Here is a 21302-nt window from a genome sequence, read left to right on the forward strand (position 1 = left end):
ACAATATATATACTACCTGTATGGCCCTGAGGATGTCACATGGGCCATAGCTGTGTGGTGATTTGGTCGCAAGTGGCCCATGGGCCACAAGTTGAGACCCACTGCTGTAGACATACCTCGTGTGAGTCTACACTGCAATTAGACACTTTGGGTGGCCCATGCCAACTGACTTGGGATTGCGGGGGATCAGGCCCAGGGGCTTTTTAAGATGTTCAGGCTCAGGCTACAGCCTGAGCTCTGGGACTCTCCCACCTTGCAGGATCCTAGAGCCCGGGCTGCAGCCCAAGCCTGAATGTCTACACCACAGTTGACTAGCCCCTTAGCCTGACCTAGCTGTAGGTTTTTAATTGCAGTGTAAACAGAAGTGCCTAAGTCTTTACACTCTAGGTGGCACTTGTGTTTCAGCCTCTGAGCATGTACACTACTGCTTCCCTCTATACATCTAAGCCCTAGTGCAATTCAGAAGCCAGGAGAAGACAGGTGTTCTTCTGCCTAATTTGCTGCAGGGCCCAATCCAATGGGCATGCTCTGAGCACATCTAACGTCACACAAAACAGCTGGGAGGCAGAGGGAGGATAACATCCCTTATAAAACTTTTAGGCCAGTGTTTAGTGTACTCTCACCTGGGATGGGGGTGACCCCCCATTTCAAGTCACCTCTCGGCCTGAAGGGGAAAAAGAGATTTGAGCAGGAATCTGTCACCTCTAAGATGACTGCCCTGATCACTGGGCTATGAGGTATTTTGATGTGCGGCTCCTTCAGTCTCTCCTTTTGAAGCTATGGTACTGTGGATAAGTAATTAAAGAGCCATATTAAGAGACATATTGTTCACTTGCATCCAGTCTATTGAGATCCAGATTGCTCTGAATCAGCAACCTATCCTTTTCATTATTTATCATGCCCCTAATTTGTGTGTCATCTGCAAATTTTATCAGTGTTGATTTTATGTTTTAGTCCATGGAACATTTTTTGCTAAAATATAGGACCAGATCATCAGCTAGCATACAATGACATGGCTACACTGATGTCAATGGAACTATATAATCAATTTCCTAATTCAAAATTTTTTTTGCAGACAACAACATGGGGGAATTCTATCTTCGGTCTTGTCCTAACAGATAAAGAGGAACTAATCAAAGGAAAAAAAATAGGTACAAGTGATCATGACTTGATCATATTTACAATATGGAAGCAGAATAAAGTCCAGATCAGTAATTTATTTATATTTTTATAAAAATATAAATAAATTACTGATCTGGACTTTATTCTGCTTCCATATTGTAAATATACACACACACAGGTGCTTAATAATACCCATTTCACAAAGCTGAAACAATTATGAGCCTAATCAGCTGGAGGAAAGAATTTAGGCATAAAAATGTGAATGATCATTGGGAATTATTTAAGCACATCTTACTAGATGTCCAAAAAGTCACAATCAAGAAAGTTGTAATGGTTAAAACACACTAATTCAGTTTAGAGGGTAAACGAAGGCAGCTGTTTTATAGACAAATGGAAGAAATGGGATGTTGCTAGACGTGAATATAAATCAGAAGTTAGGAATTGTAGAAAATTGAGAAAGGAAACAAAGGGACATAAGGAGAAATCTATGGCCAACAGAGTTAAGGACAATGAGGAGATTTTAAAATATATTAGGAACTAAAAGAATCCTGACAGTGGTATTGGTCCATTACTAGATGGAAGTGGTAGGATTATTGATAACAACAAAGAAAAGGCAGAAGGTGTTCAATAAATATTTCTGTTCTGTATTTGGGGAATGATATAGTCTTATCGTATAGTGATTAGATTCTTTCCTTTCCACTAGTATCTCTGGAGGATGTTAAAACAGAAGTTATTAAAGTTAGCCTTTTTTAAAATCAGTAGAACCAGATAACTTGTATCCAAGGATTTTAAAAGAGCTGGCTGAGGAGCTTGAGGGAATATTAATGTTTCAATAAGACTTGGAGCACTGGGGAAGCTGCAGAACACAGCTAATGTTGTGCCAATTTTTAAAAAGGGTAAACATGATGCCAGGGTAATTACAGGCCTGTCAGCCTGACATCAATCCTGTGCAAGGCAATGGAATGGCTAATGCAGGATAGGATAGTAAAGGATGGTAATGTAATTACTGGAGATCAAATCTAAGGATCCTATCAAACTAACTTGATATTGATTTTTGATAAGATTACAAGTTTGGTTGAAAAAAGTAAATGTTGACATAATATATTAAGACTTTTGTAAGGCATTTGTTGGTACTGCACAACATTTTGAATAAAAACCTAGAGCAATATAAAATTAACACAGCACACATTACATGAATTGAAACTGGCTAACTATTAGATCTCAAATTGTAACTAGCTATTTAACATTTTTATCAATGACATAGAAGAAAAACAAAATAATCACGGATAAAGTTTTCAGAGGACAAAAGTTGGGGGAGTGGTAAAAATGGAGAGAACAGGTCACTGATTCAGAGCAATCTGGATCGCTTGGCAAACTGGGCACTAAAAATGTGCTTTTTAATATAGCTAAATGTAAATCCATACATCTAAGAACAAAATCTTGGCCATACTTACAGGATGGGGACTATCATGTGAAGCAAAGACTCTGGAAAAAATGAGGGTGTCATAGTGGATAATCAGCTGAACAAGAGTTCCCTGTGTGATGCTGTGCTAAATGAGCTAATGTAATTCTGGGATGCATAAACAGTAATCTTGACTAGGAGTAGAGAGGATATTTTACCTCTATATTTGTCCCTGGTTCAATAGCTACAGGAATACCGTGTCCACTTCTGGTGCCCACAATTCAAGAAGGATGCTGATAAATTGGAGACAGTTTGGAGAAGAGCCACAAAAATGATTAAAGAATTAGAAAACATGCCTTATAGTGATAGCCTAACAAAGAGATGTTAAGGGATTGCTTGATTACAGTCTATATACATTTCTACATGGGGAATATTTACTAATGGGCTCTTCAATCTAGCAGAGAATGGTATAACAATCCAATGGCTAGAAGTTGCAGCTGGACAAATTCAGACTGGAAATAATGAATACATTTTTAACGATGGGATCAATTAACCATTGTAACGATTTACCAAGGGTCACAGTGGATTCTCCATCACTGACAGTATTTAAATAAAGATTTTATGTTTTTCTAAGAATTATTTTGAGGAAGTTTTATGGCCTGTGATCTTGATACAGTAGGCACCACAGACATTTGGTGGAATGAGGATAACCAATGGGACACAAAAACAATCAGGAATCCGGTGGCACCTTAAAGACTAATGTTTATTTGGGCATAAGCTATCGTGGGTAAAATACCCACTTCCTGAATGCAGTGATACCAGCATACAATATATATCTAAGAATCACAGAGTAGGTCACTCTAATAGGGGAGTGGCACTACATGTGAAAGAAAGCATATAAATAAAATAAAAATCTTAAATGACACAGTACCACAGAACCTCTATGTACAGAAATTCCATGCTTGAACAATAAGACTATATCAGTAGGAATATATTACTGACCACCTCACCATGATGGTAATGGTGATTGTGAAATGCTAAGGGAGATTTAACAGGCTACAAAACCAACAAATGCAATAATAATGGGGTATTTCAACAATTCTCATACTGACTGGGTATGCGTCACCTCAGGAAGGGACAACATTTCTAGATGCTTGAAATGATTGTTTCTTGGAACAGTTCATCCTGGAACCCACAAAGGAAGAGGAAATTCTTGATTTAGTCCTCAGTGGAGGACAGGAACTGGTATGAGAGGAGAATACAGGAGGAGATCCACTTGGTAATAGCAACCACAGTGAAATAAATTTAACATCCTTGTATGGGGAAAACGTGCTAAGAAAATCCACCACATTAGCACTTAACTTCAAAAAGAAGAATTGCAGAAGAAACTAGTTAAACAGAAATTAAAGCAGTCACAAGAGTGAAATACACGTAAACTGCATGGAGACTATTTAAAAACACCATAATAGAGGCTCAAACTAAATGTATACCCCAAATAAAACAAAACAGTGGGAGGACAAAAACCACACTAAGCAGCCACCATGGATAAACAGCAGAGTAAAAAAGGCAGTTAAAGTAAAAAAGGCTCTCTTTAAAAATTGGAAGTCAAATCCTAGTGAGGAAAATAGAAAAGCACAAATGAAGTATAATAAGGCAGGCCAAGAAAATATTTGAAGGCACAAAAACTAACAACAAAAATTTTAAGTATATGAGAAGCAGGAAGCCTGCCAGTCATAGGAGGATTCAGATGCTAAAGGAGAACTCAAGGAAGACAGGGCCATTAGTGAGAAGCTAACTGAATTATTTGCATTGGTCTTTAGTGCAAAGGATGTGGAGGAGATCCCCACAACGAAGCCATTCTTTTTAGATGACATATTGGAGGAACTGTCCAGGACTGAGGTGTCAATGGTGGTGGTTTTGGAACAAATGGATAAATTAAACAGTAATGAGTCACCAGGATGGTATTCACCCCAGAATTCTGAAGGAACTCAGATATGAAATTGTAACCAATTGCTGAAATCAGCCTCTGTACTAGATGCTGGAGGGTAGCTAATGTAATGTGGATTTTTTTTTTTAAAAAAAAAAGGTTCCTGAGAGGATCCTGGAAAGTACAGGACCGTAAGCCTCACTTCTGTACCCAGCACATTGGTGAAGACTATAGTAAAGAACAGAATTATTAGACACAATGACTAACACAATATGTTGGGAAAGAGTCAACATGGCTTTTGTAAAGGGACATCATACATCACTAATCTATTAGAATTATTTGAGGGTGTCAACAAGCATGTAAACAAGTTTGATCCAGTGGATATAGTGTACTTACACTTTCAGAAAATCTATGAAAAAGTCACTCATCAAAAACTCTAAAGGAATCAGCCTTGGCATGAAAGGAAGATCCTCTCATGGATCAGAAACTGGTTAAGAGAGAAGAAATAAAGTGTAGAAATCTATGATGTTTTTACAATGGAGAGAGGAAAGTAGCAGGGTTCCCCAAGGAACTGTACTGGGACAAGTGCCATTTAATATGTTAATAAATGATCTGGAAGGGGGGTAAACAGTAAAGTGGCAAAATTTGCAGACAATATACATTTACTCAAGATAATTAAATCCAAAGCTGAATGTGAAGTGTTACAAAGGTATCTCACAAAACTGGCTGACTGAGCAAGAAAATGGCAGCTGAAATTCAATGTTAATAAGCGCAAGTAATGCACACTGGAAAACATAATCCCAGCTATATATAGAAAATGATGGTATCTAAATTGGCTGTTACCACTCAAGACAGATCTTGGAGTCATCATGGACAGTTCTCTGAACACATCTGCTCAGTGTACAGTGGTGGTCAAAAAAAGCTAATAGAACATTATCTATCCCTTTCCTAATATTACACCACAACATAAATTCATAGTATGCCTTGACCACATCATGCAGTTCTGGCTTCCCCTTCTCAAAAGGCATATTGGAATTGCAAAAGGTACAGAGAAGGGCAACAGAAATTATTAGGAATATGGAACAGCTTCCATATGATGAGATATTAAAAACACTGGGACTGCTTGTCTTAGAAAAGAGACACCTAAGGGGCATACTATAGAGGTCTATGAAGTCATCAGTGCTATGGAAAATGTGAATATGAAAGTGTTTTACACTCCTTCACACAACACAAGAACTAGGTTGTCACCCAATGAAATTAATAGGCAGCAGGTTTAAAAACAAAAGAAAGTACTTCATCCAATGCACAATTATTGCCAGGACTGTTGTGAAGACCAAAAGTATAAGTGAGCTTAAAAATAAATTGGATCTATCCTCCAGGAATTTACTTATCAATGGCTATTAGCCAAGATGGTCAAGGATACAACCCCATCCTCTGGGTGCCCCTAAACCTCTGTCAGAAGCTGGGGCTGGACGACAGGGGGTGGGATCATTTGAAATTGCCATGTACTGTTCACTCCCTCTGAAGTATCTGGCACTGGCTACTGTCAAAAGACAGGAAACTGAACTATATGGACCATTGGTCTGATCCAGTATGGCAGTTCTTTTGTGTTGTACAAGAGGCCATCATAATTGTCTCATCTGGCCTTGGACTATATGAAACATGAGCAGGCCCATGTCACTCCAGTACCACTGTAATCAGAATTTATATTATCCATATGCACTGTGCTTTTTGCTGCTTTAGTTTCCCCAGAAGGTTATTCATGGGGTGCATGACAAAAACATAGCTAGCTGCTCATCTTGTCCTGGATTATGAGGACTTTCCAGACTCCACACTGCTGACCCCAAACCACTGAACGGCTAAAATATGTGATGCCTAAGCCCTTCTGCCATTTTCCTTGCTTTGATTTATACAGCTCTGCTTTGTCTCATGACTTTATATGTTGAACTTCCCCACCCCCCATCTTTTTTGTACCAGCAGTACATTCACTAATAATAGCTGACCCATAACATGGGAGGAAGAGATGATTGTCCTCTGTTTGAGGCTACAGATTGGGATGCAAGAGAGCTGAATTCAACTCCCAACTCTGTTGCAGCCTTCCCTTCTTCCTCAGAGACAATCCCCAAATCCTGGCTAGATATTCCACACTGATCTCTGAACTGCTTTCATCTACTGAGACTCCTTTGAATTGCACAATCTAAGCAATGAATGGCTCAGCTGAGTCTTAAAGATTTCTGGATTGAAGGAATTGTGCCTCAGGATCTGGGGGTGTTGCCATTCTGTGCTCTGAGTAGTCACTTCTATTTCCCCATGCCCACCTTTACCAGGGAGAAGCATAGCTAAATCCTCTGAAACTACACACAAGATATAGGCCTCAAGTTATTTTACAGTATGTCGTCTACATGCAGCAAGCAAATCTTGTTTAATTAAACCATTGACACGCTGTGTTAGGAATTCATCGATCACCGTTGATTGCCATCTGGGCTGTGACCTACAGCGTCAAGAGGTTAATGGTTTGTTCTTTTTAATATAGGCAATTCAAAGAATTAGCGCATCACTGAATGGACTCTGGGGAGAAAAAAAAAATCTATATTTGCAAAAGAAAAAAGATTCTGCCTTCTCATGATGCTAATTTAGGATGAAGGCCCAATGTCTTTTGATCTTGTTGAATAAAGGTACTGCATAATTTCTTCTCTAATTAAAAAAGTGGTGTGTTTTTAATTACAGTTGGCTCAGAAAGGCCTGCTGACCTATACCCTACTCATATATTAGTCTGAGTGCATACAAGATATTAGAGTATAATATATGTACTGATTAGGTAATAACAGAACAGGGAAAATAAAATTTTATAGGGAATTTAAATAGCAGTGGATTAAAGTTCATGAGGTTTGAGGATTTAAGAAAAAGATTTCATCTGGTCATAGTAGATAGTGGCCATTCAAGACTCCTGTGTGAGATACGCCGAGACTTGGACTAATACAAGCATGTTTTTGGTATATGAACTTTTACATTTTTAATCTTTCTTTTAAATCAAACAGTCACAAATTGCATCTATCCCTTTCCAAACTTGCTTTCCTTTCTCTGCTGATGGGAATCCTGGGGTGCTCCACTCACTGCCAGGCTGGTGGCTACTCCTGGTCTGACCCAGTATGGCTATTCTTATGTGTTATACAGGAGGCCATCATAATTGTCCCATCTGACCTTGGATTATATGAAACATCAGCAGGCCCATGTCACTCCAGTATGGGGTGAAAGTAATTTAAAGGACTTACCGGTATGCCGGAGTCCTGAGCAGGGGGCATGTCCTCAACCAGAAGAGGTGGGGCCTTTAAATACCCAGGCCCTTTAAATCAAGATTTAAAGGCCCAGGGGCTCCAGCTGCAGCAGGGATCCCTGGGGTCTTTAAATCACCCCCGGAGCTACCAGCTGCAGAGGCGGCTGGGAGCCCCGGGACTCAGGGGCAATTTAAAGGGCCCAGGGCTCCGGCTGCCGCTACTGCAGCGGAGCTCCGGGCCCTTTAAATCGCTGACAGAGCCCTGCTGCTGCTACCCCACGGCTCCGGCCGCGATTTAAAGGGCCCAGGGCTCCGGCCACTGCAGAGAGCCCTGTGCCTTTTAAATTGCCAGCGTGGGGAAGCTGGTGTTGTCTGGCACGGCATACTGGCTCTTGCCAGTACACTGTACCGGACTGGCTTACTTTCACCTCTGCTGCAGTACCACTGTTCCCCTACCAGCCTCTGAGGGAATGGTACCATGGGGCAGTGAGAGAGAAGACTGGGGGGGAATTAGCTCTCAAGGTCTAAACCCCCTTCCATGGTTTGTACATCATTACTCCTCTTCTCACTTCAGGACCCACAGCATCCTCTCTAGGACTCAGCCCTCCAGCCAGCTCGTATTCTCCCCTTCTGGGGTAGTAAAGTCCCTTCTCTCTAGCAGTCCTAGGCAGCCTTCCCTCTCACTGCCCCATGGTACCACTCCCTCAGGGACTGGTAGGGGAACTCGGACCCACCCTCTTCTCCAAGTTCTAGTTCAGGGACCCTCAGCTCAGAAATTTTGGGCTTTCCTTTCTCAACCCTCACTGCTCCTTCTGTGGACTGCTTCCTACTCTCTGGCTCCTCTCCTCTCTCTCTCGATGTACCACTCCAAAACCCTCTTTTCCTCTTTCCAGGGAGTGAGTGTTGCCTGCTTTTCTGCAGCCTTCCCCAGTAGCACCCTTCCATGACCAGCTACTTTGCTCTATACAGGCCCCACCTGTTCCTGCACAGCTGAATCTGCTTCCCATTAGTTCCCTGCTCCCAGGCTCTCCTCCCTACAGGTGCAGCCTGTAGAGTTAATTGGCCTACCTGGTCATCTTAAACATCAGTTGTGTGTGGGATGGGAACCCCATCACAATGGACTTATAAATGAGAAATGTAATTTAACTGATATAGACTGTATATTCTATATTTCACAATGATGACATAGCTAAATTCAATTATGCAGTGAAATATAATGCATGCCATCTCATCAGAGTGTGCCTTGCCAACAGCAAAGTCCATTTGGTTTTCCTGTTGCTGCATGTCCTACAGTGATTGCAGTGGGAGTGGGGAACAAAAGCTAGTGCATGTGTAAACACTGTAAAAATACTTTGGCTCAGATCCTCAAAGATATTTCCACAGCTTTTGTGCATACAAGCCATGTCTCTGTTACCATTGTTATTAATTTGGAGTGTGCATGTTTATAGAAGTGGTATTAATTAGCATGCTGCTGAGAAAAATCTTCTCTTGTAGCGATACCACTTTGATAAAGCCCAATGCAATTAAAAAAAATGTAAGTGGCTCTTTTTTAAGCCATGCTTTTTCCAAAATAAAAAAATAAAAAGGGTATTGGAATTTATCTGACTTCTTATAAATATATCAAAACTGCTTTAAAATATATTTTGGCTTTTGGAGTTTTGTTTTGCACAAATCCTTCTAGACTTATTAGCCAACTCACCTCTTTCAGGCCTAGGAAGGAACTAGAGGGCATAGTGTAGCCCAGAAGGATTCCTACATTTCTTTATAATATCCTGGCACTGGATGCATTAAAAAAAAATTGACAAGAAAAGTCTCTGAAAACCTCAACCTTTAGGAATAGATACAAACATGATAATGTGTTGATTTGTGAGAACTAGACTGGCTGGAGTATAATATACATAAAGATGTCAGGAAAAATGCTAATAAAAATTGGTACTGGAGCAGCTTATGGTACACAATATCAATTTATGAAACCCACTTCATATGGTTGGTTGGTTACTGTGACAGAAAGGTTGCAGGCTGAAAAACAGCTCTGAAAGGATTTGGAGGCTAACCTGGGGTTCCTCTGAATATCAACCTCTTGAATTTTCTGTGTATTGCCTTTGGGCACCTTAGTGGTATTTATGTTTAAAAAAAAATGCCTGGGGTTCCAACCCAATTCCTTGGGCCTCTGACGACATTCAACTAGTATTTGGTAGGCACCATACAATTTGTAAAAAATAATTTCTCTTAGTTGTCTCCAGTAGCAAGGGTTATTAGGGAAGTAATACAAAGGTGGTGGGAAACTGCACAATGTTAAAACACAGAAAAAACAAATAAGTGATTGTTTAGTGGTATAAAACATGTCCACTATGTTTTTAAATGTAGTTTGTCCAAGAGAAAATATTTCAGATGGTCAATAAACAAAAATCCTACAAAACAGTTAAGCAACTCTCCAAATGGATAGAATGTACCTCCCAGTCCTTCAGTATAATCATTGACAAGTAACACTAGAAAACTGCTGGCTGCCTACTTGTAATCCCAGCCTTCTACAGCACCCTCCCCTTTGAGAGTTGTGGAGTTGCTTGGGCATTTAGGTAATTCATCTGAATGAGCTTGTATCCTTATAGTAGTCCCACACATATGTGCATTCCCCTGCCCCCATTTGAGACCACGAAGGCTGTAAGTCTATTATATTGCTCCAGTGGGAGAAGAAACTGACAAGCATTTGTCTTATTCATTTGTAATAAAGTAAAACACAGTTTACCTTGTGAGAAGGAGCTGGGAAGAGGACACCGAAGCTTTCATCTCTCTCCCAATTGCTGTGGGCTTGGATACATTCAGCCTGCTGTCAAAGCTTTCGGGGAGGGATAGCTCAGTGGTTTGCGCATTGGCATGCTTAACCTAGTGTTGGGAGTTCAATCCCTGAAGGAACCAACTGGGGTTAAAAAAAAAAAAATCTGTCTGGGGATTGGTCCTGTTTTGACCAGGGGGTTGGACTAGATGACCTCCTGAGGTCCCTTCCAACTCTGATATCCTATGATTCATGGTTGAACTGCCAGCCATGTAGATGGCCTCAGGCCATGCAGCTATCTTAAACATCTTCTCAGTTAGCCATGGAGGAACCCATGATCCCACAGGGACATGAGCGATATACCACACAGCGCTTCTCCTGATGTTACCTCCAAAAACACAATAGTATGTGAAGAGAGAGGACAAAAAAGTCACAGACTATGACACCAGGAAGGTGGGCAGCCACATAATTCAACCAGAAAAAGCAGTAAAGAATCCTGTGGCACCTTATAGACTAACAGATGTTTTGCAGCATGAGCTTTCGTGGGTGAATACCCACTTCATCGGATGCAAGTAGTGGAAATTTCCAGGGGCAGGTATATATATGCAAGCAAGAAGCAAGCTAGAGATAACGAGGTTAGTTCAATCAGGGAGGATGAGGCCCTGTTCTAGCAGTTGAGGTGTGAAAACCAAGGGAGGAGAAACTGGTTCTGTAGTTGGCAAGCCATTCACAGTCTTTGTTTAATCCTGAGCTGATGGTGTCAAATTTGCAGATGAACTGAAGCTCAGCAGTTTCTCTTTGAAGTCTGGTCCTGAAGTTTTTTTGCTGCAGAATGGCCACCTTAAGATCTGCTATTGTGTGGCCAGGGAGGTTGAAGTGTTCTCCTACAGGTTTTTGTATGTTGCCATTCCTGATATCTGATTTGTGTCCATTTATCCTTTTCCTTAGAGACTGTCCAGTTTGGCCAATGTACATAGAAGAGGGGCATTGCTGGCATATGATGGCGTATATTACATTGGTGGACGTGCAGGTGAATGAACCGGTGATGGTGTGGCTGATCTGGTTAGGTCCTGTGATGGTGTCGCTGGTGTAGATATGTGGGCAGAGTTGGCATCGAGGTTTGTTGCATGGATTGGTTCCTGAGCTAGAGTTCCTATGGTGCGGTGTGCAGTTGCTGGTGAGAATATGCTTCAGGTTGGCAGGTTGTCTGTGGGCGAGGACTGGCCTGCCACCCGAGGCCTGCGAAAGTGTGGGATCATTGTCCAGGATGGGTTGTAGATCCCTGATGATGCGTTGGAGGGGTTTGAGCTGGGGACTGTATGTGATGGCCAGTGGAGTCCTGTTGGTTTCTTTCTTGGGTTTGTCTTGCAGTAGGAGGCTTCTGTCTGGGTACATGTCTGGCTCTGTTGATCTGTTTCCTTATTTCCTCATGCGGGTACTGTAGTTTTGAGAATGCTTGGTGGAGATTTTGTAGGTGTTGGTCTCTGTCTGCGCGGTTAGAGCAGATGCGGTTGTACCTCAGGGCTTGGCTGTAGACAATGGATCTTGTAGTGTGCCCGGGATGGAAGCTGGAGGCATGAAGGTAGGCATAGCGGTCGGTAGGTTTTCGGTATAGGGTGGTGTTAATGTGACCATCACTTATTTGTCTAGGAAGTGGACCTCCCGTGTAGATTGGTCCAGGCTGAGGTTGATGATGGGGTGGAAGCTGTTGAAATCGTGGTGGAACTTTTCCAGAGTCTCCTTCCCATGGGTCCAGATGATGAAAATGTCATCAATGTAGCGTAGGTAGAGAAGGGGCGTTAGTGGACGGGAGCTGAGGAAGCGTTGTTCCAGGTCGGCCATAAAAATATTGGCATATTGTGGGGCCATGCGGGTGCCCATAGCGGTGCCACTGATCTGGAGATATATATTGTCATCAAATTTGAAATAGTGGTGTGTGAGGATAAAGGCACAGAGCTCAGCAACCAGTTGTGCTGTGGTATCATCAGGGATACTGTTCCTGACAGCTTGTATTCCATCAGTGTGTGGGATGTTTGTGTAGAGAGCCTCTACATCCATGGTGGCTAGGATGGTGTTTTCTGGAAGGTCACCGATGCATTGTAGTTTCCTCAGGAAATCAGTGGTGTCATGGAGATAGCTAGGAGTGCTGGTGGCATAGGGTCTGAGTAGAGAGTCCACATATCCAGACAGTCCTTCAGTGAGAGTTCCAATGCCCGAGATGATGGGGCGTCCAGGATTTCCGAGTTTGTGGATCTTGGGTAGTAGATAGAATAACCCTGGTCGGGGCTCTAAGGGTATGTTGATTTGTTCCGGTGTTGGTGTAGGGAGTATCCTGAGTAGATGGTGCAGTTTCTTAGTGTATTCCTCAGTGGGATCTGAGGGAAGTGGCCTGTAGAATTTGGTATTGGAGAGTTGTCTGGCGGCCTCCTTTTGGTAGTCAGACCTGTTCATGATGACAACAGCACCTCCTTTGTCAGCCTCTTTGATTATAATGTCAGGATGGTTTCTGAGGCTGTGGATGGCATTGTGTTCTGCATGACTTAGGTTATGAGGCAAGCGATGTTGTTTTTCCACAATTTCTGCCTGTGCACTTCGGCGGAAGCATTCAATGTATAGGTCCAGACTGTCATTTCGACCCTCAGTAGGAGTCCATGTGGAGAACCAGTTTCTCCTCCCTTGGTTTTCACACCTCAACTGCTAGAACAGGGCCTCATCCTCCCTGATTGAGCTAACCTCGTTATCTCTAGCTTGCTTCTTGCTTGCATATATATATACCTGCCCCTGGAAATTTCCACTACTTGCATCCGATGAAGTGGGTATTCACCCACGAAAGCTCATGCTGCAAAACATCTGTTAGTGTATAAGGTGCCACAGGATTCTTTGCTGCTTTTACAGATCCAGACTTACACAGCTACCCCTCTGATAATTCAACCAAATCAGGGGGAGCTTCATCTGCAGCTTGGGAACCTGGTTGCACCATGAAGCTACTCTGGGCTCCACAACATGAAAGCTACTGGCCCAGGATTAGGCTGAATAATATCTGACAATATGTTAATCTCCATCTCACCTGTTAGGTGGCTGTCCCCACATGAGACATGCAACTATTCTAATATAAAAGCATTTTTGCTAAGGATATTTAAAAGCTATTCCATTATCTGTAATGTAGTTATAAAATTATGGATATTCTATATCCTAAAACATGATACAGTTGTGATCATTGTAATTTATGTTTTCTTAAACATACAGATTAAATCTGGCCACAACTGAGATATCCACTGCCCAGAGGTGCTCCTAAATTATCTGTGGATTACCAAACCTGCTTGATACATGATGAAGTCAGAGATAAGTATTGGGTATCTGAACTAATTACCTCAGAAGGGCTGCCTGAGGCTGGATCAAACCTAATCTGATTAGCATTCAAGACCAGTGCTAGGAAATGATGAAGAATTGAAACAAACAAGAGCAGCAGAGATGAAAGGAAAGCAGCCAGAGAGAAAATGCTTTCTACCTGCCCTTTGGATTCTCTCTCTCTCTCTCATGAATCCCCTTTCCAATTCACTTTATTTAAAGCAACTGGCTTGCAGCATGTTCAGGAGATGGGTCCATAGTGACATTTATAGCTGTGTATATCAGACAAATAGGCTTGAGTTTCTATGTTAGCTAGCTAATCACTCAGCTGCCAGTCATGCCATGGACAAATCCTCATCATCTTCCAGATCCTGACCCATCCTCTTGGGAATGAATGGAGAAGTTTGTAGTAGTTTTGACAAAGTAAGGACTAAGATCATAACTTGTTTGTGCTGTAGTTGTAGAAAGTTTAACGAAGAAGATTCAGAACGCCAATTCCTTGGCTGGTGTCTATCAATATAATTCTGTTGAAGTCAATGGAGCTTCATATATGTATACCAACTGAGGATGTGGCACTAGACTTTGCTTGATGTGGATATATATGAGAATTTTATTGCTAGAAACCTGGTGCTTTGTTGTTTCCTAAATATGGATGTGTAAAGTGTTGGGTGATTAGTGAATTAGAATGTGACTTTTTACATGACTAGCTATGGTACTTTATGTAGCTCATGAAAAAAATCCGGACTTTCCTTGGGCAACAGGAGACCTATACTGCATACGAACGGATTATTAATTTATTTCTTTAAAATAAAATAAAGGCTATGATTTAGGTCTAGTTTAACACATTTCTTTTTCTTAGTTTATTTGCTTAGTAGCTTTGCAGGAAGTCAGTGATTGAATTTATGTATATCTGATTTAACCAAAGTTATTCTTCATTTTGGATGTTCAGAATTAATTGGATTTAAAAATCAGATGTAAAAAGTGACTTCTGAGGGAAAAAATACCCCCAAGCATGAAGAGACTGCCATATATATATATTTTTAATTTCAGCCTCCCTCCCCCAATCTTTCACTAAAATGGCAGTGGCGATTTCTAACTTTATGATGTGAAAAAGGTACACTCTAAAAAGGTTTGCTAGATATGTGGATTTCACATCTATGTATCTGCTATATTAAAAAAAATAGAATGGGGGAAAAAATGTCCCTATCTGATCTGTCTTAACACCTGCTCATAAAAGCTTGGCAATTGGATCTGTGTCGGAGGGAAATCTGTAGGGTTCCATATGGATACAAGGACTGGCTAGAGTGTATCCAGTCACAGGATCAGGACTGAAATTTGCAAATGTGAAATTTGGATAAGGATCTAGAATTGGATTCACACATCTTCAAAGGTCAAGCAAAGTTAGAGTTAGTTCCCAATCCAGGCCTGTCTGCCTACAAACAGCATAAATGATGTTAATACACTGCCAGTAATTTCTGACCCATAATGAAATAGTAAAAAGTCCTGATTAGACTCCAGAGTAGCCATATTTTAAAAAAACACCATATGTCAATAGTCTACGTTGTATATTTAATGCTTTTCACGTTTGGTTTTAAAAGGGTTGGATATATAAGCCCAGAAATCTCTCTTCATGGCAAATAGCCCTCACAAGCACCAGTATGGTCAGAGGAAAGGACCACTCCCAACAGATCTTTTGTTGGGAAACTTCATAAACAGCTTAAGCAGACCAAATGCAGGAAAGTTCCCCTTCATCAAGCAGCCAAACCACAGGAAAACTTGCAGGGTAGAAACGTTCCTACTCCCCAGTTACAGGATGGAGGAGAGAGCATCAGATCTAGGGCCAGGCATTGCTCTCCTCACCTGAACAATTCTATGTCAGAACTTCCTGGATAGGGGTATTTTTGCCCTTCCAAATCACAAACCTTGGACAAACAGGCCTGTCAACAAGTCAGTTATCTATGGCTTTACGGGGCTTTCGTGGCCTGGAAGGCTGTGGATATTATATGCAAGATCAGGTCTTTCTTTCTGTATATAAGGTAGGATGAATTTACAGCTGGTAGAGAATGAAGTAGAGATTTATAGCTAGATAACCCAAGAAGTACAATGATAAGAGGTGGGGGAATCAAAAACATTTCCCAACAAAATGCATAAGCTTGAGGGGCTTTGGCAAGGAGTACAACTACAAAGATAAGAGGAGACCGAAGGAATAACAGCTACTGACGCTGAATGTCTATGATCATCTTTCCCATCAATTATTCAGATAAGAACGATCTACATTAAAATTAATCATTAAATTCTGAATTGCCTCTTTACATCAATAATGAAACAGCTGCACCAAATACAAACAGACAAAGAGACTAGAGTAAGAAATCCTTCCTTAACACACAAAGAGAGAAGTAATATTTTCATGAAACACTATGAGGCTAATTACTGCTTTACAATGGTGGGTTCTTGTCAGTGACCTAGAATAGGGAGCTTTAGATGCTGAACATGAAACTTTCTGTTTAATCTGTGGCATTTGAAGTTGGAATGTGAAAAGTTTTGGAGTGGATTCACTTATGTTCCATCTAGCAACATGTTTTAAGTAACTTAAGCAGTAAGTGGAACTTGCATCATTTTCTTATTCATGTTATGGAAAGTAAGCAATGCCCTCTATCCCTGTGTCTCCAGGGATGCGACAAATGGGATAAGGGGACATGGGTAGATTTGTCTAAAAAGGGTCTGGAAAATGCAGAAAATGAGGCTGGACTTATTGAAAATGAGCAAGTTACATTTACACTTTTTTACAAAGGTCCATGTAACTGTGGAACAAAAGGACATGGAATATTGTGAAATGTTCCCATTTTTTGGTTGAAATTCAACATCGTAAGGAAAAAATTCAAACTTTAAAATATTTTTGACCGGCTCTGTTGATATTTCAAGTTGACATTGTCCCTTTAAAACAGCTTTTCTTTTGCAAGTGTGACACTTCTCATAATTACAAATCACTGTTGCCAGATCTCTCAATTTTATTGAGAGTCTTGCAATGTTTAATGTGTTTCTTAAAGCCCCAGCTGCTGTAATCACAATAGTTCATGAGAACTGAAGATTTCATTATTAGGTAAAAAGTTCCCTGGTGGCAGAGAAAAGCTTAAAAACATGAAGCAAGTGCACCCTAAACACTCCAACACTATTTGGGAAATAAGAACCATCCAACATTTTTAATTAAAAAAAAAAAGTCTTGTGATTTTCAGAGTGAATATCATGATTCTTTAACAGTTGGGGTTGGCAGTATTGAAAGCTGAATCAGATTCACCACTGGCCAAAAGAAAACGGAAACAATATCTCATGCATAGTAGTGAACACTAACAACAAGGTTGAACCTATTGTTATTTATTTATTTATTTTTTATTAAATACATCCCAGTGCATCTTTTCCTTCCAGGAATCTCTCATATAACCTCGTGGGTCACACAGCATCCTACATTTGAAAAGGGAAGACACTAAATAAATGCTAAGTATTATTATTATTATGGCAAAATAACCTACAGAATATGCACAATACTTCTAATCAACAGCAATATCCAAAGTTAAAAGTAAGCATTAGGCAAGGACACTGAACAAAAAGGACATTGATACATTCTGCTAAGTTCTATTTTAAACTTGGAAGTAAACATACTACAGAATATTGGGCCAGATCTCCAGGGGCACTGCTGCAACAAAACCTGCCGTAATGGTCCTGAAGTAGACCACCCCAAGTGCATCCTGAAGGGGTTTACAAGAAATGTAGTGGCTAGTATGCCACTCATCTTCCTTGCTGCCAGCTTAGCAGGGAAAGCAAGGCCTGTACTACAGGAAAGATTTGAAAATCCTTCTCTCTCCCATGCCAGTGCAGGCTATTCTAGTGGTTGTTAGAGGCCAATGTAAGCTGTCAAGCTGCTCTAACAAACAGTGTAAAACAGAATCAGTAATCAGAGTCGCACAAACATCAGGGCAGTCCCCGGGAGATCTTTACTCTCTACACCACTTCCTGAGTTGCACCAAAGGATCTGCCCCTTGTTTTGATGCTGATTCTATTTTAGTAATCAGTTTCTCTTGATGTTTTTCACCTTTACACAGAGCTTGCTTATTTAAGGTATTACACCAGAATTTTTTCTACCTACATTGAATAAAGCAAAGACAAGCACTAAATTAATTTAACTTACTATAATTCCTCAGTTCTGAAGAGAACTTAATTTATTTTGTTTGCAACCTATGATTCCATGATGACCATTTATTTCATAGGAAAGACCTATTTTCCATCATTTTATTTTGAAATGTGACCTTTTATCCACTTCTTTCTTAGCTAGTAACTTAGCCCCTACACTTTCCTTGATGAAAATTCATTTTGGGCTTAATTCTGGGAATTCAGCACACAACGGGTTGGGCAGTGGGGACCAGAGAAGTTCTGTGCCTAGTTGCTGTGGTGATTGGCACCACATACCCATGCTATCAGTCTATGGCACGTATGTCTACACAGCAAAGAAAAACCTGTGACTGGCCCATGCCAGCTGACTTGGGCTCATGGGGCTTTGGCTCAAGAGTTGTTTCAGTGCTGTGTAGACTTCTGGTCTCAGGCTGGAGCAGAAGCTCTGGGACCCTCCTACCCCACAGGGTCCTAAAGCCCAGGTTGCAGTCTGAGCCTAGAAGTCTACACAGCCCCACAGCCCAAGCCTTGCGAACCTGAGTCAGCTGACATGGGACAGCCATGGGTGTCTAATTGCTGTGCAGACATACTGGATAAGGCCTCAGGTTGTGTTGTGGGGTGGAGTGGAAGCACACTGAGCATTACCTTGTGCACACACTCCCTCTACTGTCCTTGAGCCCCTGCAGTACGTGGTCTGGAAAGGCAAGCACTTTGCAACACTTTCAGCCCTCTTGGTCCCACCCCTTCTGATGCAAGGAGTGTCAGTGGGAACCACAGACATCCAAATAACCTAGACTACTGACCTCCTTTGGTTGCTAACTGCTTCCTGCATGATATTTAACCCACATTGAGCTCCCTCACAGAGGCAGTCACAATTTAGCCCTTGAGTCTTATTAAAGAACAATGAGGTTTTCTTTTGTCCATTTCACTGGGAGTTTTATTTTGGAGAACATTACTTTCTAAACTTAATCAGCCCACAGTTTTATCACTAGTGTTAAGTCTTGATAGCTCTGTTATCTACACAGTGAATTATTTTACCACCACAGGCAGATGCTAAACAGAGTTGTTGGGGCAAGTGGTTATTCAGTTAAAAAGATATCTGTAAGAGAAAGCCAATAAGTAAACATACAATTTAGGTACATAGATACAGATTGCTCTAAATACTCCCAATGATTCTTTGCAGATATGTGAACTAATTAGAAAACCTTCAGTTATGCTTACAGAGGTAAGAGAGTGAAATCAGATTTAATTATACAAGGTCCCAATAGTGCCAAAAGGTGTTATAAAGAATATCTTTATTAAGGCAATCACTATACACATCTGATCCTTGCTATTATTAGTATGTTCAGTTCCCCCCCTTTTTTTTTTAATATTACAGGAATTTTAATGATAGTATTTATATGGCTAATTAGAAGGAAGCAACACAGCAGTCACTGTGATAAATTATCAAAAGAGATGAAAAAGTAGTATCAGTTTCTGAAAAGACAAGTTGCTTGTACATTTTATTTGCATTTCCAAAATGAACTGTGGCTTAAAGTCTTAGCGTTTAATCCTTTATCTCCCTGGTTTGCACCTATAGTCAGGTAGCTGAAGTGCAAGGACCTGGATTGGCATCTGCAGTTAAATTAGGGGCACAAAAATGTAGGTGCATTATGTAACTGCAAAAGGGAAGCAGAACTTCTTTAAATGTATGCATTGTGTTTTCATGAAATGAGTCTCATGTAGGTTAAAATAACACCACTTGCCCACATCAATTGTCAGTGATGGATCAGGGGTTCATTCCCGTAACTAGATAGCAGGCTACTGCTATGGAATAGCTCCATTAATATCAATATATTTAGCTCTGGGTTTTTGGGTTAGCCCACTATTGATGTTAAAACTAGTTGGCGAAATTTGGAACACGATCTGTATGGGGACTTTCCCAAAGCATAGAAGTGGAACTGGGGTTTTTGACAGGCTTATCTCTGGATTTTATTACACTGACTTTGAAACTACTGGTGCACTGATGCCACAGCAGTATGCAGAGTAGAACTACAGGAAAAAGGTGTCTGGTTTCTAGAGGAACCTGGTTTGCTGTGTCAGAGATTCAGAAAGACAAGCAAGAGCCCGGACTGCTTGCACTCAACCTCTAGAGCCTCAGCACACAACTCTCCTTGGTTTTCTGACACCCTGTGCCAGATGAAGGGGAAGGGGTAAGAAACTGAAGGGCTGATGGCAGAAAACAAAAGCCAGTATAGACAGGATGAAACAAACAAATTCCTCCAAACCTATGCTGAAGCTGTATTACAAGCCAAGAGAACCTATCAGCCTCCAATGATGCCACTCCCACACCAAGGATTTAAGGTGCTAATCACTTCATCTATCTCAGTGCCTACAAGCTGCATCAGAACTGAGAACCAAGCACCGTGAAGAACTATCATCCTACTTCACTGAAAAGCTCACACATTTGGGAAGGCTTCCCAAACAACCTGAATCTGCCCTCACCTGCATCCATCAACTCATAGCCTGCCACCATTCCCAGATGTCAGTGTATTCACTCATCAAGAAGTTTTGTGACTCCTTTAGGGTGTCCAGCTCATGACTTATGAACCCAACCCATGTCCTTCCAGACTGGTGAAGGACAGTCATGAGAAATTGATGCCACTCAAACAAAATAGCCAATGCCTCATTTAGAAAAGGACTCTTCCTTTGTTTCATGCTTGAAAGAGAAGTCTGACCAGCACTGAAGAAACTCACCCTGGACACGTTGATTCTAGCCAGCTATTGCCCTTCTGTTCCTGAATCCTGTTGATTCTAGCCACCTATTGAACCTTCTGTTCCTGAGGCGGCTCATAGAAAAGTTAGTCAAAGGCCAAGTGCAAGCTCATCTGTGGAAGCGAATATTCTAGATCTGACACAATCTGGATTCAGGTCAGGACATGAAACTGAAACCACTTTAATAGCAGTGATGGAGGGCTAACGTCAATTCTGATCCTTCTGGACCTCTCTGCAGCATTTTGACCATAAGATACAGCTTTCACACTTGAAAGAGGTAGCCAAAGGCACTGAATGGTTTGATTCTTCCTGAAGGGATGTACTCAAAGTGTAGTAATGGGAAATTCTATCTCCACCACTAGACACTCATTTGTGGAGTCCCACAGAGATCAAACATCTACATGCAGCCACTAGGAGAGCTGGTCAGACAACATGGACTCAAGTGTGAGCAATATGTAGATGATACACAGTTTTACCTATCCTTCATCACATACTACCTTGCTACCACCAAGATGGCCCTGGGCTTGGATGAGATCCA

This window comes from Mauremys reevesii, linkage group 4 (assembly GCF_016161935.1).
Source record: "Mauremys reevesii isolate NIE-2019 linkage group 4, ASM1616193v1, whole genome shotgun sequence".
Lineage (NCBI taxonomy): Eukaryota > Metazoa > Chordata > Testudines > Geoemydidae > Mauremys > Mauremys reevesii.